This window comes from Dromaius novaehollandiae, chromosome 11, assembly GCF_036370855.1.
Source record: "Dromaius novaehollandiae isolate bDroNov1 chromosome 11, bDroNov1.hap1, whole genome shotgun sequence".
In the NCBI taxonomy this organism is placed as follows: Eukaryota; Metazoa; Chordata; class Aves; order Casuariiformes; family Dromaiidae; genus Dromaius; species Dromaius novaehollandiae.
The window spans coordinates 27,009,614-27,024,978 of record NC_088108.1 but is presented as its reverse complement, the minus strand read 5'-3'; positions in this window follow the sequence as shown (position 1 = coordinate 27,024,978).

Below are 15,365 nucleotides of genomic sequence, written 5' to 3'. Positions count from 1 at the left end.
GCGCTTTGCTGTTTACTAAGGAGATTGACTATGGTGACTGCCTGAAGAGCCTCAGAGGGCCATGGTGACCCAGGTGACTCAGATTTCTTTCTTGTTATATTAGGAGAAAAAACTGCACAACAACTCTACTTTCCGTGGCCAGGCATGGTTAGTCAATCAGCCACATATACAGGCCGTTAATACATAGATGGAAATTGGGGATAACAAACCTCACAGTCTAGTAGTCAGGGAAAGAACAAAAGTTTCTTCTATCTTACATATGAATTTCTACCTGCATATTTTGGAGCCAGCAGAAATAGCATATTAGTCTTTCTTAAAAACAAGTTGATAGTGGACCAAAAACCTTTCCCAGTATGTAACTGCCTAGATCACTGTAACCATGTTTGTCTATTTTTAGTGACATTTTTCAGTGTCTTTCAAGACCTCTTACCTTGATGCATTTCCTACTCTATTCATGTTTGGAGGAATGTAGGCTGGCTAGTGCTGTACACAGGCAGAAAAAGGAACAGAATTACAGCTTGGAAATGTAAAGAACCCATGAAGTCATCCATTCTTCTATCCGTCTACCCTTAAGTAACATTGTGAGGTTTGCTTTTGAAAGGCTCCCGCACGAGTGTGTCAACCACTTCCAATAAGAGATTTCACTGCCTTAAAAACCCATTCCTATGAAGAGGCCCCAGATATTCTGTCTTGATGATCTTCTCCAAGAGTTAAGAAGCCATAGGTCTCACAGCCATTGTGCAAGTTCAACCCAGGTATGTATGGCTACCAGACTTACTTCAGTCAAAGCTAAAATGTGATCTTCTGCATGAATTCTTAGCCTGAGGAGCCCCAGCCCTAAGAAGAATCAAGAACATGTGTCAGAAAGTAATGAATATGCTCCATTTCCTATGTTATTTGGTGGGCTGAAGACTCCTGATTTCAACCCAGATCAGAGCTTGTAAGCAGTAGTTTAGGAAAGGTTGAGAACTGGTGGATTACTGGTGGATTTTCATACTGTAGGTTTTCTTTAATGATGTCAGCAACTTTTCTTGAAGCCTTGTGTCTAGTCTGTGTGGATGGACAGCTGGAGGAAGTTTTGTTTATATTTAGACTTGTTCCAGCCATGAAATTAATAGAATAAATGAAAATAGAAGTAGAAAGATTGGAGACATTGTAAATTGGTACAAGCATCACTAATGGTTTATTTGCTTTTTGATCTTGGAACTTGGCCCATCTCATAATAAATAAAAATGCTCCATAGCAGCTGCAAAGGGCAATGGGGAGAGGAAGACAGAGCCAAAAGCAGTAGAAACGGAGTAACCTGGGGCAGGCGTTACAGTCAAGAGCAAGGGGCCACATCGACGTACTGTTATTTTTCACTGCTGATACAGATGGAAAGTTGCAGATCGTACAAAAGGGAGACAGGCATTAGAAGTGCCAGGAGGCTTTCTGTCCTTGTTTAGTGCATTATTACCATAGTGAAGCTAAATTAAATGATGCTGTAAAGGTGATAATGGCACAGTTATGCTGGAAACACATTAGAAAGCACTGCCTTATCCGTGACAGAGATTACGACAGAGTGAATGAAGCACGTGCTCTATGTGCATAATTTCCATGGCCTTCCCAGAGACACATTTTCACTTGCAGAAGTCAGGGGAATTAAACCTGGGGCTACTCCTAGGCATTCCCTTCTGAACTTGTGCTTTCGATCGTTATCTTTTTCAGAGGAAGACCTGCATCGCTTTCCCAGAAGGTTTCGTGTTGCGGCCTCTTCGTGTTACCCTGTGCTCGCTTTAGCGTATCTGAAGTGAGGTCAGCACCTGCTGTTTTTATTTATCAGGAGCAAAGATAGAATTAAACAGAAAGTGGTGTCTTTCACACAACTCTGATATTTACTTGTGGACTGGATTGTAGCATAGAGAAAACATGATAAAAGTGTCAAGAATCCATGTGTGACATGTCAGCCATGAAGGATGCCCCTGAGTACACGCACAAACTTGGGGGTTCTTTGTCTTGCTCTTCTTTATCGTTATGGGTGTGTCTTTACCCTCTGGTCAGGTTGTCTCCTTTGTATTTTTGCTTGCCTTGAATCAGTACTAATGAATATTTGCAGTTTCCATTGTTAGGGAAGACAAGGCAATTTTTAGATTTTTCAGAATATACAAATACTCCTCCTTCCTGCTCCTTTTCCCCTGCATTTCCCAGAACTCAGGCACAGCTTAAGCACCGCATTAATGCAGCACTGTTTTTTTTCGATATCCTGGATTCACAGCATTCTAAAATATGTCAGTGAATCATCAGAAATTTTTGTGCTTACAGGTTTTCATATCTGTGCTTTCATATCTTTCCTAAATAGCAATGCTGTCCTGAATATGGCATTTTACTAAGGAAAAATTAAAAATTGTTTATAAGGATAGTCAGTTTTTGGTAATTCCTGCAGCAGAGTACAATTTTGATTCACAGCTGTGTTAGTTCAGTTTTATGCCAACATAACTTCAACATGAATGGGGGAGAGGGAGCTTTCGCTACCTTTGCCACTGAGTCATTCTTTCACCTTTCCTAATTTGCCTGGACTTTTCATCTCTCAATTATATCCAATTTAAAGGGATATATTTCCTCAAATTATTTAAAGGTTTTTTAGCTGGTTCATATTTGTGAAGTACTTTGTCATTCTCATTGGAAAATGTGTAAATATTGTTGTCATCCATAATTGTTTTCAGCTTTGTACTTTCTAAACTAACATGAGGGCTTGTGTTTAGTTTTGAATTTTTGAATTAGGATTGAATACTCATCAAACTTTATTTAAAAAGTTTGATCCAATAGTAGCTAGGATTCTGAGATGTAGTATTTTCCAGATGTTTTCTTTAATTGCCCTTTTCATATATTGGGAAGAAATGCAAACTCCATTCTGGCTTTAGAACGAGCTTTGCTTTTGTTTTCAATAAAAATTGCATCTTCTTCCTTTTAATGTTATCTTTTCCAAGTCTGAAGAAGAAATCAGCACAAGTTAGTTGTTTATTCTTCTCTAAGTCCTCTGAGGAGTTTCAGTAAGCTCTCCCGCAGCAGCTTGGGGGTTTTTGTTTGGTTGTTTTCTTTAAAGGATCAAAATCTCTTCTGGTTTGACTATATAAAGGACTCTCTGAGTGCAGCTTTGAGTGCTTATGAAAACATGCTGTCAGGCAGGAATAGATGATTGGAAATCTGCTCAAGGCCATATACCTTGAGAACTGCTATGACATGGAATAATTACAGGGATTTCATTCATGTGTTTAAGATCACTGCTTAAATATTATCCCTGATTTACAGTGAGACCAAGTGACTTGACCATGACAGACTGTGGAGGAACTGGAATTAAAAGTTTTAACTCTGGTGAATGCTTGGAAAATAATTAGCGGGAATGCTGGGACCTTGCAGTTCCTTGGCATTTTGGTTGTGATTGGCAGGTCATGTGAAAACTTGCCCAATACTTAGTGAGCAGCATCGAAAGAAGTCACACCCTGATCTTTGAGATCTTTGCCAAAAGAGTCCCAAAGGGAATGAATTGTCCGTGTTTCAGTGCTTGACAGCTCTCTACCAAACAGATGATGTTATTTTCTTTCTTCAGCGATATCCTAGAACTGTCCCCAGCTGATCATTTGCTAATGTGTCATGTCTCGAGTTTATTTAGGCAGTTGGAGTTCTCTTTGGGCTTCAAGCAAGTATCCAGGTCCTCTCCAAGGGAGGAGTTTGCCATCAGTACATCTCCAGTCAAATCAGCATTGTGTTCTGGTTGATTAATGCTTGCAATCCAGAAAAAGGATAGATTACAATTGTGTAATGGAGTTCATTAACTTAAAAACAGAAGTTGGATGAAGCAATACTATACAGTGTAACTCTTTCCCAATAATCTAAATAACTTAAAAACTCAGATTCCCTTTCATCATACACTTCCTCTGACAGCATTTTCTTATGCGAACAATTAAACTCCAATCCACTGAAAGCAATGCAGCCGACACTGTCAATCTGGGTGAATTTACCAGAGCAATAAATTAATCATGAATCCATCGTTCCAGAGGTTCAAGAAGGAAGTTACAGAGTAAAACTGTGTTCTGTGCTTTGCCCGAGGTCAGCTTAGGTGATTTTAGCAGCCTTTCCAGCCTTGAATTCTCCAAATCAACAATAGTCTTGGAATCTCTGGCTGCTGAATGGGAGCTGTTATTTCTTGTTGCTCCTGTTTCACTTAGACTTTCAGATTTTTTGATACCAATCTTGTTTTCTTTCTGTCTAGCATGGAGAATAGGCTGTAATGATGATTTCTCTGTGTATTATATCCTTTTTTCCTCTTTGCTTTGCATGACTTGGCATCAAAATATGACATATTTGCCTGAAGAAAACAGAACACAGCATCATCCCATGGCCAACTGAGGTCTGAGAACTGCTGGAGTAGCAAAGCGTTTGTGGGCATACACAAAGAGATTCAATACCCAGTAAAAATCATAATATTCTATTTTCAAAAAAGGAGTTTCAGTATATGACAGAACATCCGTTAACAATATGAGTAATGATTTCAGACATACCTGGGAGTGGAAGCTGTATAATCATGTTTGCTTCTCACCTAAGAGCAGATTCCTCTAGGTACACAGGAGCCAGGTAGAGGTCATGAGTACTAATGAAGAATACAAATTAGCAAATAGGAAAAAAGTACTAATGTCCATTATTTACCAGTAAAACTTTCCAAACAATACTCAGAGCTCTCAGTGGAACAAATTTCCATTATCTTTTGGATCATGTGCTCAGAACAAGACCTGGTGGGTTTCTTTAAAATTCAGCAATGAAGATTTTATTATTCCTCCTTCTGTTCAGTTTCCAACATCTGTAAAATACACTTGTTGCAAGTGTGTATATTGTGCTAGTCACCTTTTCAATAACATGTGATTTTTCTAAAATACACAGTTATTAGAATACCTCCACAAGCAATCCAAAAATCTGAATACAGCTTTATAGAGAGGAAGCAATTACTTTACCTTTTGTGGAAATGCAGTCTGATAATGCACATGACTCTGGGGGACTGAGCAGACCAGGCTGGTCCAGGAACCAGGGAAGTGACATTTCTCCATAGCTTTCCAACGAGCATCTATCTTAATTTGTTCCTCAACTCTGAATCCAATCACAAATTTCTAGAAGTGCTGCCTTCTAACCTGAAGAATCTTTGAGCTTCCATCTTCCAAAATTACTTATTATAATAATAGTTTGTGTTGAAGAACGATCCAAAAATCTCCATCTGTTTGAGTCCAAAGTCAATAATAGAATGGACCCATGTCTCCCAAATTGTTCTGTAACTCTCTTATTTGCATGCACCAAGATGAAAAGTCTTCAGTTGCTTTTGCCTCTGTCTGTAAATGCAGGTGACAGCCTCTGATGGACAGATTCGTTAGTGATTCTGAGAGCTAGAAGTCATTTGAATTTTTCTGGTAGCTTCCATCCAGTGCTTTAGAAAAATGCTTGTAAGTAAAGACTCCCAATCACTACCACAGCTGAGGAAGAAGCAATAGCTGTTTTACAGATGATGAAAATAAGATATCAAAACAACAACATGCAGCATTTTTAATGTCATGGATGAGGACGTATCATAGAATTGCTGAGGTTGGCAGGGACCTCTGGAGATCGGGTAGTCTAGTTCCGCTGCTCAAGCAGGCTGTCCAGGACGATGCCCGCTCAGCTTTTGAATGTCTCCAAGGATGGAGACTCCATAACCTCTCAGGGCAACCTGTTCCAGTGTTCAGTCACCCTCACAGTAAAGTTTTTTCTTATGTTTAAATGGACTTTCCTGTATTTCAATTTGTGCCCAAAATCTGTATCACAGATAAGCATGTCCCTTCTCTTCATGTACAGTTATGGAAGCCAAGATGGAGACAAATGAGCAGCGCATTTCCCTGACTCCCTGCCCTATGCCCCAGTCATCAAGCAACTGCTCTTTTGTATTTTTTAATTGACTGTCATTGTTAGTAACATTACTGACAAACTATTAGCAGGCATTTGACAACACATCTTCTGAGGAAGAATGCCAGCTGAGAAATACTTAAGTTCTCAAGTCTCTGACATGGAGAGATAGAGAAGCTATATATTAGTTGAAAAAAAAAACCAAATACAAGAAGATGTATGGGTTAGCAGGCTTGCCACATTTCTGCAACCATTTCAGCAGCTTTATTTATTACTAGCATTTTGGAAGGAAGGACAAAAGCTTAAGCCAAGGGATGATTAAAGAGAGAGAGCTGGGAAAGTTTAGACTCCTTCAGAATAAATCTGAGTAATGAACAGCATTTATTATGTCTGTTTAAAGTCGTAATAAAAAGGACAAAGGGTAAATCTACACTAACAATTAACAATGAATCCTGGTTTGTATTTGTGACTGTGCCACCCAGCTACACCCACATAAGATTTCTGTACCTGCTTGCCAGAACAAGTACTCTCCAAGACCATGAGTTCTGCTGAAGCAGAAGGCAGATACACACATCAGCCGCTGTCCACAGCTGTACACAGTCAGTATGCACTGCACTTGCACGAAACCAAATGCAGATAATTCTTCCCCCCAAAAGCTTACTACAAGCACAGTTCTTTATTCTGGTGTCTTTGTACCTTCTGAAAGTATCAGTTCTCCCAAAAGCCAGCTTTAACTGCCCCTTCTGCCTAGCTGGAAACCTGGCTGGCAGTTTTTAACTCTTCAGCGTTTAGCCCCTATTTTCCTTGCAGCCTGCAAGCCCAGCCTTGGCTCTGCAGATCCAGACTGGTTCCTTCTTTTCCAGTCTAACCAGGTGCTTCCACTGTGCTGCCTGAGGAGCACGATGCTCCGGGATCAGTACTTGAGGAAACACAGCACAGCCCCTGATCCTAGTCGCAGTCGCCCCAGCAGCCACCGTTGCCTCACCGTGCCGATGAGCCTTCAGAACCGGGCATGGCCTGGCTGGCGTGCGGTACGGTGAGTGCCTCAAATACAGCTCTCCGGAAAGGCGGAGGACACAAACTAGAGGTGTGATAATGCTCAAGATCAAATCCTTGCAATGCTGAGTGTAACAAGCATTTGTCAGTGCTCCACAACCTCAGTCCACCTCAGTCTTCCTACTAACATGAATTTTTTTCACAAAAAGGAAAGCTTTTCAGTTCCGTACCATTTTACACAGAGAAGAATGTGTCACTGCATATATGTTATAACACAATTTCTCAGATAAACTTTTCATCATCAGATCTCAAAGATGCTTGGGATTAATTATCAATACTGGATATGTTCTGCCATTCAGAATGGTATCTTGCTCAGGGGCTTGCAAAGCTGTATACTGCTGGTTATCCTCATAAAAATACTCTTATTCATCACAGCGCTTAGTAATCACATAGACAAAAAATGAATGACATTGAGGTGCAAACTCCCTTCAAGAGAAGGCATTGCTCATCAGGGAACTTGTGCAAAAAAAATAGGTTTCCATAACATGCTACCTACTTAACAAGCAGTTTTTTAACACAAAACCACTTGCATATGGCACCAGCTACTTTGCCAGCTGACAAGGAACATCACTCATGTCTTTGCAGAGCTAGGTAACCTTTCTCATGCTTCCATGCTAGTTAAGCTCTTCAACAGAAAGCTTTAGTTCACAGCTTTTTAACGTGTGGGTGTAATTATTGAGTTGCCTCAGCTTTCATCAGATAATAATCAGATAACTTCAGAGCAGCCTAAAGGTTGTGTTTTATTAAAGAGAGGTCAGAGCAACAAAATTTGCATCTGGACTTGTTAAGAGTTCAAGTCAAGTGCCTACTACACAGATAAGGATGCACATTTGAAACTTAAATTAAGTTCAGAGGTATCCAGAACTAAAGTTTCCATGTGAGTCTTTCTCAAACTATTTGCCTGCAATAAATGTCGTACATGATCTTCTCAACATGATTTATTTTATATGCTTAAGCAGAAGAGAGTAATTTCCCCTTTGAATTACTAGAGTTGTTATTCCAGTTCAAACTTTCATCCACTTTTCAGAGTATGACCATATGTTTTCCTCTCTCTCCCTGTTTTTCTCTGACTTGCACTATTCCTACTAAATTTACAGCCTATTTATTTTGGTCGTCAGCCTCAGAACCCATACATGGCTCCTGTCTTCTAGGTTGTTCATGGGTGACTCACTCTTCTTTGCAAGGTGATCTGTTTCCAGTTTTCCAAAATACCAATCAAGTTGTAATATTTTTATAATCCTGTTGAATTTAGCAGTCATGTTTTCTGCTTTTTAGTAGTCGTTTTAGTAGGCTGGTTGCAGTGACTGCAACACAGATAAATTACAGTATATGCTTCTTTATTTATTTTTATTCTTTCCAGAGCTTGCACTGGATATTTTTTCCTGTTCCTTTCAGAAGAGGGAATCTGGTACAAAATCAGAAACTGGATTCCACTTGCATCATTTCCCTGAACATAGTGGTATTTCTCATCTAAGAACAACAGCCACAAAACCCCTCTGACCAAAGGAAGAGAAGGCTTCTCTGTATTGCGTGTACCTTGCATTGCCCCATGAGACCATATTCTCAACCTTGATAGGACAGCATAAAATATACGACCTTGCTTTTTTGGCGAACATTTTAGCATCAATGCTGGGTCAGGCATCTGAGGATCAAAACCACTTGCCTTGAGGGTTCTATCTTCTGAGAATCTCTGTAATAAAAAAAAAAAGGTTTTATACTGGGGGAGAGAAGATAGAGGCTATTCTATGTACACTGTGTTATCAAAGGTGTTATCCCTATTGTCAGCTTGTCACTTGTGGCTTCTGTAAGAAGTCATGGATATGTCACAAACTCTGAGATTAACAGAACTGTTGTAGAACAGATACTTTCAGAAATGTTGCAAAGCCAACAGAATTTTGTAATATTTTACATGCTCTGGAATGTGACAGGAACATGCCCTTAAAGTTTGATTCGGTTAATTTCCCAATCAAAAAGATAATGGGGATGGGGGAAGGGTTTCTTTTTGTAGCATATGGCCTGATCCTGCCTAATGCCTAATTACGTCATTCCCGTCCAAATCAGAATCCAGTCAAAACTACAGTGCTGCAGTCCTACAAAATGAAAAGTGAGGTGCTAGGGGGAAACAAGATCCAGCAGTTGTTTTGACTGTCCAAAGGAACCCTTCTCTCCTTCCTCCTCTCCTTTCTGCTTTCAAAGCAGACCCAGCTGCAGAGGGCATGTAGCAGGAAGGCCCCTCACAGCTTACGGAAACCTCGCAGGTAGTAATCATCGTCGCCCTTTTGGAAGTGAATGAGTTGCAAAACCATCAGCAGTGCTCTGCCACCCCTCAGCACCTAGACAGCCCGTCAGTCTTCATCTCCAGGAGTCAGTGCTCAAAATCAGCAGGTCCAGGCAACTCATACTGAACTGTTCTGAAATACGTCTGCCACCTTAAACATCCCGTGCTAATCTATCATGAATTTTTGTTTTTTCTGTGGAAATTTCAAAAAGAAAAAAAAACAGGAAGGGTGCAAACACTGTGCCAATATTTACGAAGAACAAATGGGAGACTCAGGCCTTACCTCCATGGAAAGGAAATTCAATATTCAACTGATTTTAAAAAATCAGTGGTAGGTGTATGTGTATTCATCATGGCTTTGTGTAAGACAGCTCTAATAAAGAAAACATGGTTTCTTTATCTGATAAGATGACAGGTGAGACTGATATAGGTAACTGTAGATATACAGTGGAATTATGCAATTTTTTTGATTTACTACTGCATCACATTCTGGTTTCAAAACAGCTTGGTATTACAGCAGTAAGACCAGATTAAAATGTGATGTTCCTTGAGGCTTAGTACAAAGGCTCACACTATTCATTATTTCAATCAGTTACTGGGAAAGAAACATAAAATCATTGCTGATTTTGCAGTTGTTCATATTTTCTAAACACATTTAAGAGCTGGAAATGAAGGCTGCATTTGGGGGCTATAAAAAATACCTAAGAATCAGGATTTTAGAAAGTCAGGTCTACTTATTTTTCCAGAAAAAGAGACAAATGGCAATCAAGTGTTGAAAAAAATCTACTGATAGAAGTCTTTATACCAGCCCGGCTTATGCTGCCAGGCTCAGGAACAGTGATGTGCTCTGCAGATGTGATGGGCTCGGGGGAATAACCTCGTCAACAGCTGCAGGCCGGTGAATTTATGTTCATTTATATTCAAAAAAAAGAAAAACCCCACAGACTCCACCTCTGCAGGGAGAAAGCCCAAGGACCTATCAGCTCCCTATTCTGGTGGGAGAAAAAGGAGAACAAGAGACAGTGACTGGAAGCTGAAGTCAGATTTAAGGCACTCATTTTTGGTGGTTAACCTTTGGAATAGACTACATCAAGGAACAATGAATCTTCATTCTTGAATTCACACTAGGTTTCTTTCTGGAAAAGGGGTTTGATTTATTAGGGTATGGTCTTTCATCAAACACAAGTTGCTGAGCTCAATAGAATGGACTATGCAGAAGATCCCTCCTGGTCTTAAAGATTAAGAATTCATGGTATCAACTCCTCTTTCCTCAGGGTCTCATTCAAACTTGTAAGGGCAGTGTTGGTTTCAGAACATTATTGCAACACGGTGATATGAAAACCAATGCTCTGGCTGGTGGGTTATCAAAGATGGGATATCATATTTGCAGATTATTGTTGTAAGAACAGAATATTCTGAATGCTGGACATCTTATAGCACTTTTTCTCACAGAATTTTTTAAATAGGGGTTCCACAACAGATTTATGAAAATAGTCAAAGTTTAGAGAGAATTCTTAAATTATAACTCAACACATTTAAGTTCCTTCCTTTTATGAGGTTACAGACAGTCTTCCTAAGCCTTCAACCAGATGCAAGAATTTTTAATGTGAGTTTTAAACACTTTCTTGTTTCTTGTAGGTGGACAATCAAAATTGCAGAAGCCAAAGAAGCTGAAGCAGCATGTAAGTCTCTGGAACAAGCTGGAGGCCATTTAAATGTTTGATGAGCTGCAGGGTGGGGAGGGAGTTCTTAAAGTAAAGAATATCCTCTCCCTGTAGAGGTGGATGGTCTATGTGAGATCTCTATCACCCCGCTCTATCCTTTTCCTCCCATTACGTAGGTAGCAGAAACCATGTTTTTGGAGAAGGAAGAGCATGTGATTATCAGTCTGATAAACTTTCTGTCCACCCCTGTCACCGTCATACACAACCTCTGCTGAACTGCCAAAGCAGTTGCTCAGCTACTAACTCTTTCTTACCAGTTTTAGCTGAGGGTCTCTCAGAAGAAAGTTTCCCAGGCAATCCCATTTTCAGAAGGAACTGTAATGAGTTGTAAGACAGAATGTACAGCTGGCTCGAGCTGGAGTTGTATTCTCATCTGACCTAAGCACTGAATTAAACAACACTCAAGTTGTTGCCTAAGGGTTCTGCTTTCCAAGGTACTGACTCATAGCAGTAGATGAGTTTAGGGTCTGCGTGCAACCACATGGATGGATCAGAAAGAAGGTCTATGTGTCAAACCATAAGTGTAAGTTTATTGTTCTTTGAAATACGCGCCTCATGGAGAAAATAGTCTGTGATATCAAACTAAACCTGTGGCAAAGCCTTTCCTGAGGCGGTGCTAACCCTCTGCATTCTCTCTGAGTGCCGTGGAGCTGAAATCCAACCGCTTTTGAATTGGCAAACGCTTAAAAATTTTTCAAGGGAAATTCAGATCCTAGAAGAAAGTTAACATATGTAGGCTGATAGATATAGCACTGTTTTTTATGTAGCATGTATGCAGATGTGCTTGCTGTCTTTCTTCTGCTTACATCAGTTGTTTAGAAGTAGACCAGGGATTCAAAAAAGGTGTACAGGCCACAGATTGAAAACCCATGCTTTAGAGAGAAACCTGCCTGGAAATAAATATTTTTGGAGTGTTTCCTTCAGGCATTGTAACAAGACTTTCCCTGTGGTAGTTACATATATTGCTCACCATTGTGCACCAGTGCTGCATTTTCTCTCTTGTTTATTTCAACAAAAATGTCTTTCTTGCTTCTTCGCTCTCCGTTCCTGCTGTATGGCCTTGCTGTGACCGCAGGCTGCCTTGACAGAAATCACTAGCTAGAACGGTGTGCTTTGCCAAGGTTGTCTTTATTTAGACAAGGCTTCTGCTTTCTGAATTCTCTTGTAGGAAGGATGGATCATAAAGTAGCTGTGCTGCACATTCCTATGTTGGAAGGCTATATAGTGCTCTCAGGGGAAAGTGTCTTTGGCACTCCTACCTTGTTTAGTTTCTTATTTCAATTTTGTACAGGGAAAATAGTATCTTCTGAATAAATTAGCAGTGTAACAGACAATTCTAAGGATTTTTTGCTTTGAATATAACTCTGGATTGTGAGCAACCCTTCTCTCTACCAAGACAGATTGTCAGGGCAGTAGCATGAGCACGGACATGCATGTAAACACCCCGTCTCTTCTAAAGGAGTGGCACGTGGATGGTGGCTTGAATTTTCCTCCCTTCACTATATACCACAACATGGCAGTCTGCAGTATGAGTAGCATATATGTGTTGAGCATATATATTATAATTATTAGTATTCCAAGGGAGTCTAAAGAATCTAGCATAGGTCAGTCTCTTTTCCCCACTCTTCTAGGCACTGTAACTGGGACAGTGTTTATACTGAAGAGTTTGCATCCAGAGACAAGAAAGAGTGCAAACTGAAAATTAAAAGAGCAGCAGAAAACAGATTTACCCAGGCCAGTGGCAAAGCCAGGAATGGAATTTAGGTTCCTATCCATTAAACTAACCACCTCTCTTTAATTCATATCACATGGGCCTAATAGATTATCCTGGGTTTAATATAATCAAATTCTATACATTTTGGTAACATTTTCTGGTTAGGTATCAAGCTCAAACCAAAGAACTGAGATATGAAACAAAATGTATATGATGGAACATGTTTTTTTTTTTTTTTTTTTGAAATGGAAAACAGAATTTAAAGCCATGAACCTGATCCTCAGCTATAGACTGAGAATTGTAATGCATCTGTGCAGAATGAGGGGAGGAGGATCTGAGCGTAGGTGTTGGTTTCACATCCCCACACAGGGGATTTGGAATGAATATTTCATCAATTCAGAAACATCCTGAGAAATCTGCATGATAAAAAGTACCCGTTAGCTTGAAAGTGGTCAACAGCAAGTTAGAATGGAGTAGATTTCATGGGGTTTTCAGTTAGAAAATTTCAGCCATCTTTCCTAATATCTCTATTGGCAAATAGTCCTTCCGCACTGCTCATTTACTCTTTCCTTTCACAAAGGTGGCAGACAAAGGCCTTGGACAAAACAGATGATGTTTCATCAGATGAGGATTTAAATCAGCCAACGAGCGTGCACAGATAGTGCCGCCTATTTAAGATTTTTACATGTTGAAGAGAGATTTAGCAGTAGACAAGTAATTAATAATTCTGGAACAGAATCTGAATAATGGGACAGAATTGCTCTGTTTACTGTTTCATCCTTTCCAGGGAAATCTATCTGCATGCATTGCACTTCGACCATTGGTGGATTTTGTTAATGCCCCTTCCAGAACCAACCGTAGTAAAGTACTTATGTGATTTATGTTACGTAAATTCATACCAGGTAACCATTAGTGGACTGCCGTCATGGAGTGACAATGTCACAGCCATACAACCAAAATAGGTCATAAGGGACTCCCCTTAAATGTACGATTTTCCCAGTGGCTGGACTGATTATGTGCATGATTTTGCGTTTAAATACTTTTGCATGGAGGTTTGTGACATACTGGATCACTTATTTACCGAGGGTTAAATAGACTTACGTACATGACTCAGTGTCACCTTAAGTCTTATTCTACCACAGAACTAATCCCACTCAGTGTAACTGCCTTTGGACAAGTCTGAAAAATTGAAATATTTGAATTCATAATCAATTAAAATACTCTAACATTTAAATTCTGTAATATAGACTCCACTGGAGCCTCTGTTGAAAAGATCAAGCTTACATTTGGCATTCTGATTCATATAACCTGAGGAATTACCCATATCCTACAAAACTGGCAGAGTAATTCTCCCAGAATCAGAAGTAGTGAAGCCTGTTTTCCTCTGAGTTTGTGTGATGTGGTTGATGTTCTGAATGAGTTTGAAGGAGCCGATACTTTCTAAGTGAAGCATATTAAGGCAACAGCATGAATTTGCACCTTACTAGATACCAGTGAACAAAACACTTTCTAAAGTGTGAACACTAACTGAAGCTTTTCTTTCTCCTGTTTACAGAACAGGTAATACCTTTCCCTTATGTGACTTTTTCATGTTTAAAAGGGACTGAGATCACATTGCAGCTTTTCACCTCCAAAGAGTCATTAGTAGGTTCTCCAACCCCTACAAAGACTTTTTTTTCACAGCACTATTAGGATTGAACTTCATGGGCCTTCTCTAGCAAAAAAAGTCTTTGGACGCAATGAAAAGATTCCTGCACACGTATGTGTCTGGACATGCACACACAGACAGCGTGATTGCATGAATTTAATTTCCTTAGGAAGACAGGCTCAAAGCAAGAAGGAAGAAGAAGATACCATTTGACCTTCCCCTCACTCAGTGTTTTGTGAAATATGCAAACATGGAATTAATGTGTTTTGTACTCCAGGGTGAAAACAGAATGAAATCTATGTGGGAGTTTAGTTTAAAGCACAAACAGATTTCTAAAAAAAATCAAAAGGAGAAGCTAATGGCAAAAAATACCCAGAAGGAACCTTGGTTATTTAGTAACTGCTCTCCCCAGGAGAGCAGGTTCCTCTCCCAGCCTTCTGTCTGTGCTGTGACCAGAGATTTCGCTCCTTGTGTTAATTTTGGGGCTGGGTGCTTGGGTTCTCTGCTGACAAAATGAGCACCTGAAGCAGAACAGGGGCAAGGAACTGGCCACCTAGGAAGGGGCAGAAGGAGAGCTAATGAAATGCATGTGATAAATTTATTAAACTTTAAATATGAAATACACGTCACAGCTGTATCCCTCTCCTGCAATTTTCACATGCAATTTGTCTTCTTCGACAGACCTTCCACTGACAAGACATATGCATTTTCTCAGTCAGCATTTTTGCTACATCCCACCCAGCACATCTGTACAATAGCAGGGAGATCCTCTTCCTCTCCTCCGGCAGTACCACACCACAAACAAAATCATGAAACAAATGCTGCTGTCTCCATCCATACCAACATGCATCAGCTCCGCCAGACGTGGATCAGACGCTGGATAGTTCAAGATTTTAGAAATGAAGTACAGCTCTTTTTGACTCAAACCACTGGTTCAAAGGAGAAACCAGTCAGGAGTCACTGCAAAATACAATAAATACCTGGTGGTCATTCAGCCTGCTGCACAGCACATGGTGTTCAGCAGTGTCAGAGCTGGCACCTGAT